The sequence below is a fragment of the Zea mays genome, chromosome 10 (assembly GCF_902167145.1).
Source record: "Zea mays cultivar B73 chromosome 10, Zm-B73-REFERENCE-NAM-5.0, whole genome shotgun sequence".
NCBI lineage: Eukaryota > Viridiplantae > Streptophyta > Magnoliopsida > Poales > Poaceae > Zea > Zea mays.
Window position 1 is genome coordinate 123,877,649 of NC_050105.1, and position 14,660 is coordinate 123,892,308.

Consider the following 14,660-nt stretch of genomic DNA (forward strand, 5'->3'; position numbering starts at 1 on the left):
ACAGCGTTCGACCCCACCACGTGGACGGATTCTGGGGCCGCCACGTGGCCAGAGAAGATGATATACTCCAAGGTATCAACAGTGAGTCTGGATCCCTATGGGAAAGTGTCGGACCCCTGTATATACAGACCGGGCCTTCGGGTAAGATCCAGGACCTTCACGGGCACAAACCAGACCCCTAGGATGGGTTCCGGACCCCTCTGTGTGGGATCCGGGCCACTCACAGCAGGGTCCCGAGGTTCTGGGACAGAGAATACTCAGGCCTTAATCAAAGGCCAGGCGGGGGTCCAGAGCCGATACGTGTCCGGACCTTATCGGATACGCTTCTGCTCCCCGCACAGGCGGAGACCCGATGCTGCCGCGTGGCCTACTACACGTGACGTAAGCCAACGGACGGAGCCTGACATAAGGCCTCGGGACTGCGCGGCCTCTGTATTTATTGGTAACGATTTAAAATGAAGGTAGTATATTTTTCAAGGCTGGAGGGACCGTGACGTCTATAGGTGTGAATTAGGTAACTATAAAAAATGCTTTCCTCTAATTCTTGTCTAGTCAAAACCTATACCATAAATAATCAATTTAGAGGGTGTTTGAATGCAATAGAGATAATAGTTAGCTGCTAAAATTAGCTGATGACATCCAAAAAGTCTAGCTAATAGCTAAACTATTAAATATTTTTAGCAAATTAGCTAATAGTAGCTAGCTAATTTCACTAGCAATTTTTAGCCAACTAACTATAACTAACTATCATATCTAGTGCATTCAAATATCCCTTAGATGCCAACTAAGATTTTGCTATGTGTGTTGTTATTTATACTGTAAAAAGGTTATAAGCTATGCAACTTAGACTATCTCCAATAGAGTGTGGAAAATAGGCGATACGGAACTGTAGATGACACTGTGATGATATTGTTTAACAATGTTTGTAGAGAGAAGTTTGAAATATGGAATGTGATAGGGAACGAGATAGGGGATCTGTTGGAGATAGGCTTAGGTTCTAATCCTATAACTACCATATCAAACTAAGCTAGGAAAATAAGTACACAACCAAGGTATATAAAACAAGTGTGGACACTAAAGAGAGATTGCAAACTCTCATCGATAATTCCGATAATCTTATCAAGATATCGAAAATCTCACTTTTTTCTAGCTCTTGTTGAAGCCCCTTGCAAAGATGCCCTTAGGAGGACTAAGCTTTCGGTAACTCCGTGAATATCTTCCGAATCACACAAGTGGGTCTCCGAGATAGCCTCTATCGAACCGCTCCTTGTTGTTTTCACTACTGATTTTTCGACCAAACCGTCGAAGGTCTCATTCTCTTTGGTACACGGCGATGGCCACACCACACACATATGGTCTCACAAAACTACAAGATCCTCAGAGTATAACAACAATGCAAGCAAGCACCTAATAGCAAGAAGTATGGAAACATCACTAACGCTAGGTCTAAACATAAAGTAAACATATTTACCAATTGTCTAACTAACATAAGCACTTTGTAAAGCACCTACTTTATTTAGCAAGTGTTCACTAAAGCACCATGCATGTGGAGAGCTCTAAAATGTTGTAGCAGTACCCTACAAAAACTTCCCAAGTCCTTCCACATTAAATGAGCCAATTTTGGGAGGGGGATATATATATATAGCCCCACCCAGTCAATATAGTTGTTGGGCCTTTATTGACCTTCGACTCATCCTGATAGTCCAATCGCCAGCACCATCAATGGTCGACTGCAAGCAACAATCATCAGCTTTGTCTAGTCCCATATGTCAATCGCATGGACCTAGCGGTCTGGCAATGACCCGCTCTATTGACCCCTCTGCGCCACCAACGATTGCACATAGTAGGGATTCCACCTGTTTGGCCTTAACCTGGCAGTTCAACCGATGGATGTCACAATCCCATTACAAGCATCGTGAATAGTCCAAGCGCTTCATCTGACAGCCTCCACACCATCAACCATTAGACCAAATGGGCTACCTTGCGGTCCCACTTCCACTAGGGGCGGTTCGATTGTGAGGTAGGTCAAAGGCTGCCCTAGCTCCTTTACACCATCTTTGTTGATTGCTTCGAACATTTGAATTTTTGTGTATTGGACTCTTAGCTTGTCTTCTAGGTCTTAAACAAGTTTTCTAAGGTTTTGCTTGAGGTGTTGATCATCTGATTTATTGGTCCACCTTAGTCCAAGTCTACTTTGCATCCTGTTGAACTATAACAAATATACTAGTGAACAACATTAGTCTAAATGGTCTTGTTAATAATCAAACACAAAAAACCAAACTAAATGGCACATGGGGTTCATTTCCTTATAATATGCCTCTTTTTGATGTTTTATGGCAGAATGGTCAAAACAAGCGAAAAATAGACACAAACAAAAAATGGATACTATTTACTTGCTAGCATGTAATGTAACATCAAGATCATATGATACTAAAAGATGTTATTTGAAGCAAAACAAAACTTATCTTGTGCTTGCCATTGTATACATGTCCCCTTATTATGGTATTACGTACTTAAGGCCCCTAACTTCATAATCCACTTCGTCCCCATTAGACGAGGATAGGCCCAAATGCTTGGTCTGAGCCATAACTGACTTTGAGCTATACTAACAATACATGCCATGAACATTGCCCCGACTGAGTATGTAAGAATCATAGATAGCTCTGCCGACTGACTCCCCCTGACTCGGTGCATATTGTCAACTAAATCTTTCAAGGCTACTCGCGGACTTTGCCCAACTTTAGTTGCCACTGAGACATTGCATGATAGAATAGCGAGAGTATATAAGCAGCATATCACTAGAGATAAGTATATCCTAAGAGCTAGTTTGGAAACTTAAACCCCCTTCGGAATTAAAGGGGATTGGTGAGAAAATTAGTTCATTTCCACCTCAATCTTCTCCAATCCCGAATGAGATTTGAGGTTTCCAAAGTAGCCCTAATAGAATCAAAGCAATGGGAAGCTACGAGTTGGCTTTGCTACCTATCAACGACTGATGAACCAACGCACAGGAAGAAAAGGAGAGATAGACATGTGGGTTGAGACATCAACTATGTGAGATCTTTTACTTCTATAAAACACCAGTTTTCCTTGTTTCCACCATCATTCTTTCAAAAAAAAGTCCTTATACTTCTTTCTAAAATAACCCATAGTCCAAACATGTGCGTCTAATGTGTTCCTCCTCCTGCTTGACGATGATCGACTGAAGCATGCATGTCTAGGCACAAGGAGAAGGAGAAAGGGGAGGTATATACTTGGTTGATCGTGTGTTATTTTGTTTTCGTTGTAACGTACGAATGTATTTACGTAGTAGACTAGCAGAGTAATATACGTGGGCGTGTACGTATACTGTCCGGCTTCAGTACAGCTTCTCCGATCCGCTGCCGCAGGAGCGCAGCTCGTCCATCATCATCATCGTAGCATCATGCTAGAAAGCCTGCTTTGTGTGTATCCCAACAATAATCCGGCGGGTTCCTGGTTTGAGCGGAGAAGAAGAAACTGCGGGGGACGTACCTCGGGTGTGTGTGTGGATTGATTGTTTACCGAATGCCGTCTATCTCAACCGCCGAAAACAGACAAGAAAGAGGCAAATGGCACGCAGCTTCGTCGCCGCCGCTGAACGCGCCGCGCTCGTTCGCGGCACCGCAGCCGCGCTGAACTTGACGAAACACCCAACCCATCTAGGCATCTACACCTTCTAAAAAGAAAAAAGAAAAAAAAGAAACCCGCACGCATGACGCACCTTTGCTACCGGGTCCATAGACTTTCGGAGTCTCGACACGCGGTGCCATGCATGACATCATGCATTGCACGGTCTTGCGCTAGCACTAGCAGCCTATACTCCTACGTACGGGATCGGTTCTAATTAAGCAACCCAACCGTTCGTCCGGTTCACACCGCTTCACGTACGTCACGCTCGCTCCTACTGCTCCGAGTTTTAAACCTGGTAGCAGAAGGCGTACGTACGTCGCACAGGAGGTTGATAGCCTATAGTAGGAAAGTTATGAGGTGTTTGGTTTGATGAATCAATCTATCCAAAATGAAGTGGTGTATCATGGGTCTATTCCTCAAATTTGGTGGGATGACTCCATTCCACATATTAGTACTAAACAACTAACTATGAGGAATGAGGTGGTGATGGATTAACTCACTCCATTCCACAAACCAAACACAAAAGTGAGGAGTGAGAAGATGATGGACTATATCATTTCTCAAACCAAACACTATTAGTGCGCAAGGAAGACCGCGGGCCTGAACGCAGCGCGAATAAAGTCCAGGTCGCGCGTCCAAGTCGTGCCGTGTGGCGGCTCTCGCCACGCCCTGTACGTTAGCAGATCAAATGGTCATCGTCATGCAGTTGCAGGGGGGTCAGGTGCCTGCGTGCGTGCGTCTCCGCGCGTACTCTCGCAAGAACGCGTCGGTCGATCTCCCCTCTCGACTCTCGTGTGACAGAAGAGAAACAACAGTCTTCACCGTCAATCGGGCGTGCCCCATGGAAAGATTCCACCGTACCAGTACGCACGCACCTGAGATTTTCGTCCGGCGACGCACGGTTCATGCTGAAAAACGGTCTCATCTTGATGCGTCGTGCATCATGCATGCATGAGAGGGAGAAAAATGAACCTCCGCCGACGCCGCGGATGGTCGAGTATAGATGTCCATCCGGGCAACCCGGCACGGACCCGGCCCGAGCCCCGCCCCGCACGGACCCGGCCCGAGCCCGGTTAGGCACGGCACAAACAGGGTCGTGCCTGGCCCGACACGCTGTTGACTCGGGTCGTGCCGGTTCGGGTCACGTGCTAGGACACGTGTCCAAGCACGGCCAGAGAGGCCCAAAACGTGCCGGGCTGGCCCGAAAGCCTCTGGGTCATTCCGGGTTGTACCCTCCACTGGCCCGAAAAATCACAGAATTACAAAAAATCTAAAATACTAAAATTCTAAAATCAGGCATCAGGCAAACAACTAATATGAAAACACAAGCACACATATAATATGAAAACAGATAATTATGGAGCTGTGTGCAATGACTGCCTCATTAAAAACCTTCTTAGGCAAAAACTCACATCTCGTGAGAAAAAAAGCCTAAGAAGGAAAAAAGAGTACAACCACAGCTCCTAAGCCCGAAGGCATAAGTTCATACAGTACATTCCATAAGTTCATACAGTCCATGAGTTCATTACAAGAATAAGCTATCAGGCATCAGGCGAACAACTAAGCTAGCAGGTGAGCATCAGCAAGCAACCACCACTCCACCAGTCCACCACCAAGGCACCAACTACTGTTTGTGTTTTTCTGGATCATCAAGGTACAAGTTCTCATGTTCAGCTTTAAGTTCCCGTGTCTCTTCCTCCACAGTATGCTGCAGGTGAGCATCAACAAGCTCCCAGTCTTTTATGCAAGACAAAACCTCCACCATATCTGGAGCCAGGCGACGTCGACGCTCTTCAATCACCCTGCCAGCAAGACTAAAGGTTGACTCTAAAGATATAGTAGAAGCTGGGACTGTCAATACATCTTTAGCAAGTAGAGCAAGAATAGGATAAGTGAGCTTATGCTGATGCCACCAAGATAGGACATTGAAGTCCTCATCAAACTCAGTTATAGTATCACTATCTAAGTAAGATGCCAGCTCAGAAGTGGATGCAGCAGTAGAGATAGAACTAGAACCTGGTCTCCTTCCCACAGAAAACTCACCATCATAGTCATCATCACCATAGATGTCATCTCATGCCATTTTTTTCTTACCAGAACCAAGAGATGTTGGGTGTTGATTAGCACGCAGGCGTGTGTCACCAAATTTAGCTTCATACAACTGAAATATCTTAGATAGTTTAGATCTAACTTCAATTGGAACATTAGAATAATTTGTACCAGTTAAGCTAGCTAACCTGACAAGGAGTTTGTTAAAACCCCTCATCTTAGCCCTTGGGTCTAAAATAAATGCAACAACATATAGAATAGGAATATCCCTCCAATATTTCAAAAATTTATCTTTCATAGGAACAACAACAACCCTAAGAAGTCTATCATTTTCAAATGAATTTAGATGTCTGGCTATCCTCAGAATATGGTGTAGCATCAAAGTAGCAGTAGGGTAGTACACACCAGACAATGCAACAATGGATTCATAAAATAATTCTAGGAAAGAAAGAACTTTTTCAGCAATTGTCCAATGATCATCAGTGAGTAAAGGAGTACCATCAGAATGCAAAGGATACTGAGTTTTGATAAAAACAGAAAAGCTGGACTTGTATGGTACTAGGTGTTTAAGCATTAAGTATGTAGAATTCCATCTAACATCCATGTCAACACCAAACTTACGAGGACGAATAGCCATACTCATACAATAGCTTTTATATGCAGCTATTCGTTGATTTGAAGCATTTAAGAAGGTTATAGCAGTTCTAAAGTCATCAATATAAGCTTTCAAATGTTGAAGACCAGCTTTAACAATTAAATTAATAACATGACATGAACATCTTTGATGCAAGAACATAGTGCACAAGTCATCATCAGTAGGTGTAAAAGAATCATCATCATCATCAGTCACAACAGGAGCAGGCACACCAAGGTAACCAGACAAGAAAGGTCTCAGATATTTCATGGCAGTATTGTTTGATGAAGCATTATCTAAGGTGATTGCAAATACTTTATCAGTTAAAGCATAATCATCTATCACAGTAGCAACCAGATTAGCAATACTAACACCACTATGTTTACCATCAATTAACCTTAGACCAAGCAACCTTTTTTCTATTTCCCAGTGAGAATTCACAAAATGAGCAACTACACTTAAATAGTCTTCCTTAGCCTTGCCAGCCCAAATATCAGAGGTTAGACAAACAGATGTAACATCAGTTTTCAAAGTACCAATTAAGTTTACCTTACGCTCATTATATAACTTAATCATGTCCCTAGCAGTGGTTTGCCTAGAAACATGCACAAATCTAGGGTTATGTGCACGAGTGATGTATTCTTGAAATGCATCAGTGGAGCCATGACATAGAGGTAGATCATCTCTAGCTATCAAACGACAAAGTTCATTCCTTGCAACAGAAGGACAGTACTCCCAACGCTGCAAAGAACCATCGGGGTTGTACTTAAGCACAGTTTGGGTTTGGCCAGAGCGATCATGTGCCTTCTTAGCACTACAATTGTGTCTAAGCAAGTGACCAGTACTAGAAGAGGATCTAGCACTTAATGTCTCATGACAGAACTTGCATTGAGCAGCATACCTTACACGCTTATGAAAGTGCATTCATCCCTTTTATGAGTTTTGGTGATTTGGATAACAACACATTTAAAGGTCTAACAAGTTTGCTAAGTGTTGAACAGGAAATTCAGTATGATGAACATACTTGAATAGTGTATAATGATCAGTGAACAAGGTTCAACACAAGGTCAAATAACCAATGAGACAATGCAAATGGATATAATATGGTCTCTATATTGGTTTGAATATATGGACAAGTCCTGAGAAATCACTATGCATAAATATGATCATAATAGAGGTTGAAGTGATTAAGAGGATTGGTCAAGCCAGAGTGAATGAGATATGAGGAATCATGAATTGGCTTGACCATATTACTATCAGTCCATATATGCTTCTATGAGAATCAAACTAGAGCTTGATTAATCTTAACGGTTATATCTAGATGACATTCAAGCAAGATTCACAATATTGAAGAAATGATTCTCTCAATGGATGCTCAATATGATGTGACTCAAGAATGGCTTGATATGGTGAAGATAGCAAGGAAAGGGCTTCGAGGAACTAAGCGAAGGTGAAGGCCAAGCGACGACTTGTGGACCGAGGTACCATGGCTAAGGTGAAGAAGAGAGTACTTGCACTAAGTCGATGAACTAATCAACTATGAAGAGTTATAATATGTTGATGCATCAGTAAAGTGACTTGAAGCCATGATTTGAACTCATATATGGTGAAATGGTACAAGTCACAGGGTTTGCTTTGTGTTTGCTTCAAAAGGTGAGACAAGGATGTTTGTGATCCTTATGAAGCAACACCATGGAGAAATCACACATGAGACACCAATTACTCAAGGAGTTTACTTAATTATATTTTATTTAACTTGAGTATAGGAATCGTCGTACTATCAAAGGGGATCCAAAAAGAAGGTTGGTGTTGGTACTAAAGCTCAAAATCCTTGATCTAAAACTTTCATTTTACCCTGGTTTCACTTCGGTTTTCTCAAAATCTGTGCAACAGTTCAAAAACCGGTTCAACCGGACCTAAAACCGGTTCAACCGGTTTCTGCACTGTTCCCCTCTGTCACTGCCAGTCTGCCAGTCAGTCCTGTCAGAAAAAGTCGTGTGCTGATTTTTGGAAAACCAGTTAAACCGAATTTTGAATCCGGTTCAACCGAATTTGAAACCGGTTCAACCGAATTTTGGTCCGGTCCAGTCTCCGACTGAGTCCGCCAGTGAACTGAAAACCCCCTGGTGGAATCCGGTTAAACCGAATTTGAAACCGGTTCAACCGAATTTCAGTCAGATTTCCCTAACGGCCACCAGCTTTTGGGGCACCTTTATATACACCTCCCACACTCTTCCCCACATAAGAGCACGACCTAAACTCCATTTCTAACCTGAGAAACACCTCCCACTCTCTCTCACACACCTCTTGCCTCTCCCATTTCAAATCTTTGGAGAGAAATCTTTGAGTGAGTTTGAGAGCTACGGTTTTTGTGCTTCATCTCCAAATCTCTCTTGCTCTTCTTGATTCGAGCTTTGGTACTACATCGAGTTCTTTGTGGATTCATTACTCTTGGAGCTTCTAGCTCCTAGACGACTAGGTGTCTCTTGTGAGTCTCCAAATCTTGTGGAAGACCACAAGAAAGTTTGTATTACCCGCTTGTTTGAGCAAAGATTATTGTGTGGGCTTGACCTTTGTGGTCGGCAAAGGGAGGATTAGGGTTGAAAGAGACCCGGCTCTTTGTGGGCGCCTCAACGAGGAAGTAGGGCACCTTGGTGGTGTGACCGAACCTCGGGATAAATCTTGTGTCTCTTGTGTTCTTGCTCATTGTGCTTGTTGGTGTTCGTCGTTCTCTCACCATTCCGTGAAAGATTTGTTTATATCTTTTTGGTGTGTGGATCTTGAGAAGTGCCCTTCTCAGATCTACTACTTTGAACCCTGTGGATCATTTAGAACATCTCATTTCCAAAGTTAACTGGGTGAATTTCGAGATCAATTCAGTTTTACCCAGTTTGCTTCTAGTTTTTGTTGAAAAAGTTTTAACTTGCTTATTCACCCCCCTCTAGGCAACTTTCAATTGGTATCAGAACCTAATCCTCGTTCTAACGCTTAACCGCGTGAGGAAAGATCATGTCGGGGGGACTAAGAAACGAAAGTGCTTCTAAGCTTGAAAAAGTTGAGATTGTCTCGACTTCATCTTTTGGTGTAGATGTTGATCCTAGGGCAATGGATCTTGCCATGAGAATCGCCGAAAGGATGTTCCTCAAAATGAAGGAAGATGAGGCGAAGAACAAAATTGTAGAAGAAAATGATCGATGGAGACCAAATGACGAATCCACCTCTTCACAAGGTTCGTATTTCAAATCCACTTCTCATATGTGCTTTATTGCTAATGGGAGTGACAGTGAAAGCGAAAGTGAGGATGAGGAGGAGCAAGAAAGTGATAGTGAAGATGAGGATGATCTTCAACAATTCTTCGCTCAGCTAAGCAAGAAACATCGGATGAGCTTGCTCAAACTCATGAAAAGAGCGGAAGAACAAAAAGAAATGCTTCATAAGCAAGAAGACTTCCTCATCAGAAAAATCAAAGACTTAGAGAAGTTGACCAAAAAGCATGAGAAGCTAAAGTTCTCTCATGATGATTTGGTCCAAAGGTATGAAGACATTTCAATTGAGCAAATTAAAGTTGTTAATCATTCATCATATATTGCTCAATTAGAAAATAAAAATGCTATGTTCAAGAACACGATAGAAAGGCTAAATATTGAAAATCTAGCTTTGCAAGAAAAACATGATATGCTTGTGTGCTCTCATAATAAATTTATGGATTCACATATCATGTTAGAAATGGCTCATGAGGTTGTGTTAACTAATTTGAAATCATACCGACCTCACATATGCACATGTACTCAAATAGAAACTATATTATCATGTGCTAATAAATGTTGCTCTCAAGAAAGCCAATCTTCCATTGAGCTAGAATTTTCAAGAACAAGTAATGTTTCCTATGCAAAAGAAAACAATGAGCTGAAGGAAGAAAATGAGAGGCTAAAAAGGAGCTTGATTCAATTGAAGGGAAAGTGTCATGCTCAACCTTCTCAAGATAACCGTGATAATATGGTGAAAAAGCTTGAGAAGGGGACAATATTAGCATGCACAAAACCCCTTCAAAAGAATATCAAGCTTTCCAAGAAGGACATGAGCAAACATCAAGAGAAGAAAGCCAAAGCTCATGACAAGTGCCTCAACCACGCCTCCACATGCTCCACACAAGGTAACAAACAAGTCACTCTTCCAAATAAGAGAAGATGCGCTAGAAAGTGTTATCAATGTCATGAGAAGGGACATGAGATTAAGTCATGTCCCTACACAAAGGATAGTGGCTTAACTTTAGAAAGAAAGAGGCTCACTAACCATGTAGCAAACAAGAAGCAAGGCAAAAAAGGAGTCTTGCAAAATTAAAATTCAGATTTGCTACACTTGCCGAAGAAAGGGACACCTATGCAAGGATTGTCCCATGAGTGAGTATCCTAAGCCTACCATGTCAATTCATTCATATTCACTTAGGAGACCCAAAAATGACACTTGTGCTAGAAAGGTAATTAGTTCACCTAAAACTAGCACAAAGGCCATTTGGGTGCCTAAGTATTTATTAGCTAACCTTGGTGGACCCATCCAAAAATGGGTACCAAAATGTACTTAATAAGTTTTGCAGGTACCCAGAGATGATATGAAGCTTTGGGGGTGCTTGAGCGGTTTAACTCAATTTTTATCTCAAGCTATCAATCTTACATTGTCTATCCTTTAAGATTGACCCAAAGATGAATTGAGTTGTTATATCACTAACTTCATATTCATCTCTAGCAAGAACTTGTGTTGTAGGGAATAAGGATTAACCTTTGTGGGAATCAAGCAAAAGGCCTACAACCAAGTGATATCCAAAGGATGGTAACAATTAATTCTTAAGTGCACATTGCTTTTAATTGGTATATTCCTTTGTGTTTTTTGTAGCCACATAGGAAAAATGAAGCACTTGAGAATGAACTTAAAAGATTTTACCTTGCTTTGGAAAGGTTCTAATTATATGGTAGATTGCAAGTTCATATTTTTATATTGTGACAATCTACATGCTTTAAATTGATTGTATGTATCTTGTGGCACATTTCAAGTTAATCATCATATTATTGCCATGACCTAGACATAAAGAGTATTATCTCATGTTCTTAAATGAATAGAGTGCTAAGTAAGAAATTCAAATTCTTAAAACACTTACCAAAAGGGAATTCTCTATATGACTAGAGTTGTGAGACTAATGTTTCTATCTAAGTGTTTATGTAATTTCACAACATGAGAATGTGTTTCCCAAATGGAGTGTGTCATTAAACATTCCAAGAAGATCGAACCAATACTATGTGATGTATTCATTCTTGTTTAAATTGGTTTTGAGTCTTCTACATTAATCACTCACCATGCTATGAATTAAACTTGCCATGTAAACTTAATTAAATAATCATGCTACTTTTATCTTTTTTTACAATTGATGTTATGCATGATGCTTGTAAGGGTAATTTAGTTCATATCATGAGGTTTTCTTGTTTTAGTAACCTTCTTGTCATTCATATACTAGAGGTTGCTAAATAGGAAACTATTGCTTGTGTTACTAATACAATCTCTTTTAAGATATTTCATGGAAATTCATAAGTAGAGATTGTGCTCTTTCAATTGGTAAAATCACAAGCTTTAAAGGTTAATCTTCACCTAAAAGAAATATTAGGAATGCTCAAGGCAAAGGTATGGAACAAATTGCTTCAATTGGTAGTTGATCAATAGTAGTTCCTTCCAAGTGGAATTCTTTCAATTGGTAATAATATGTTCTATGGAAAGGAATGTCAATATGAAGGTTAAATTCCTTTTGGCTTAAATTTGTAAATTAGTGCATATTGTGAATTCACTGCTCCATGTGCATTAACTTAAAAGGAATTTAATTTATGCCTTTACGCCTCATAAATGATGATTTGTTTGGCATTCATATATATATATATATCATTCATTAAACACTTCCTTGTACTACTAATACCTCTTTTCAAAGTGTTTTATCGACTAGTTTTAAAAGGAAAAGAGATAACAAAGAAGGATGTCTCCACAAATGATGAAAAGAAGAATACTAAGGTGACACCACCACAAATAGTAAGATCTGTCAAATTGGTATAACAAAAGGTACATTCTATATGGTGGTAAGTATTCTTAGGCATAAGTTAATTCATTGCAAATTTGTCATGCCTTGACCATGATATGTAATATACTCCTCATGAGACTCTTAACTGAATTGAAAGTGCATGTGGCAAGTCATTCAAATACTTGATGCACATATCTAGTAGGAGAACATTATATATCTTGTGTCATAAAGAATAAGTTTCCCTTGAGCAAGCTATACTAAGAAAATCCATAATGGTAAATGTGTATCTCATTCATATGGATTGTAATCTTCATTTTCCAAATAGCTACTCTTGATGCAATTTAAAATTCCCTTATCATTAAATCTAAAAGTGCATAAGAATCCTTTTTGTTGATATTCATCACATACATATGCACCAACATGGATATGATTTTTAAACTGTAAAAGGTACAATTAGTGATCCATACTCTCTAAATTTTGGAAACCCATATTTTGATATCTTAGAAATCTACTTCAGTCGGTATCCATATGCTTCACATTGAATTGGATCACTAAGTTGTAAATTACATGCATAACTTGTATTTATGATATGAATGCTTGTGCGACTAACCTTGATAAGCTAGGTGCACCCAAGGCCAAGCTAAGTTCATCATCAAGAAGACAACACAATGATGTATCAAGAAAAGGAGAAAAGGCTCCTATTCTTAACTCTAGTTTTTATCTGTGTGATTAAATATTGACTTGAAACCATGTAAGATAGTTGTCAAGTATATGTGGGTGCCTACACAAAGAGAAAGGCCACGACAAGGATTGTGATCACTCCTTCATTGGATCAAGTTGGGTGCTCGATAATGAATGTATAAATCATATTTGGAGATAGTAGCAAGGGTGGTAACAACTGAATCTCAAGTGCATATTATTTTCAAATCTTATATCTTTTGTGACTTGTGTAGCCACTAAGGGAAAAGCAGCACTTGAGGATATACATCAGTTGTTGATTATGAAATAAAGGTCAAATTGGAAGATGAATGAATATTATCATATGGTCAACAATCCAAAATTATGTGATGTATTCTCTATCTAGTTAATTTGGATTTGATTCTTCTTTATTGGACACTTACCATAATATGGATTAAGCCATCCCTTTAGACTTCATTGAATAACCATGCATATTATCAATGTCATTCAAAATATATTGTGCATGAGGGTTCAAGGAAATTTAGTCCATATTATGAGGTTTCTCTATTTTAGCAACTCATTTGTCTTCTACATATAAAGGGTTGCTAAATAAGAAACTAGTGCTTGTGCTACTAATGACATCTCTTGTGTTGAGCTTATCCATAGAAAATCTATGTTAAAGAGATTGTGCTTAAATTGGATAAATCACAAGCTTAAAGGATACTATTCAACTAAAGTAAGATGAAGTTGATAAGAGGCGAAGGTATGAAAACTTACTATCATTCAGTTGTTTTAGTATTCTATCCTTAGTGGAATGTACCATAGTATAGGTTAATTTCCTTGCAATATAAAATGTTAAATAGTGCATATAACTTTGACATCAAGTATATGTGTGCACTAATTTAAAGGAATTTAGTCTATCCTTTTGGGTTTCAATAATGATGATTCATTTGCCATCCACATATAAGGATCATTATTTGTGAAACCCGCTCTTGTGTTTCTAATGCTCTCTTTTCTAAGTGTTTCAACAAGGTTCTCCCAAGTTCTTTGAAGATGAATTCAAAATCTACAAATATAAGAGTCTTGGTTCTTTCAATCATTGAGTTTCAATGGGTCTCATATCAAGTATGATCGAACCAAGCAAAGATGAATAAAGTTCATGATCACTTCGGTTTTCTCAAAAAGAAGGTTGGTGTTGGTACTAAAGCTCAAAATCCTTGATCTAAAACTTTCATTTTACCCTGGTTTCACTTCGGTTTTCTCAAAATCTGTGCAACATTTCAAAAACCGGTTCAACCGGACCTAAAACCGGTTCAACCGGTTTCTGCACTGTTCCCCTCTGTCACTGCCAGTCTGCCAGTCAGTCCTGTCAGAAAAAGTCGTGTGCAGTTTTTTGGAAAACCGGTTAAACCGAATTTTGAATCCGGTTCAACCGAATTTGAAACCGGTTCAATCGAATTTTGGTCCGGTCCAGTCTCCGACTGAGTCCGCCAGTGAACCGAAAACCCCCTGGTGGAATCCGGTTCAACCGAATTTGAAACCGGTTCAACCGAATTTCAGTCAGATTTCCCTAACGGCCACCAGCTTTTGGGG

The 14,660-nt window shown here is 40.0% G+C and overlaps 1 pseudogene; it reads left to right on the forward strand.

Annotated features, from left to right (window-relative positions):
* LOC118473589 (signal recognition particle 19 kDa protein-like) overlaps nt 1-14,660 on the forward strand; it is a 100,004-nt pseudogene that overhangs the window by 28,174 nt on the left and 57,170 nt on the right.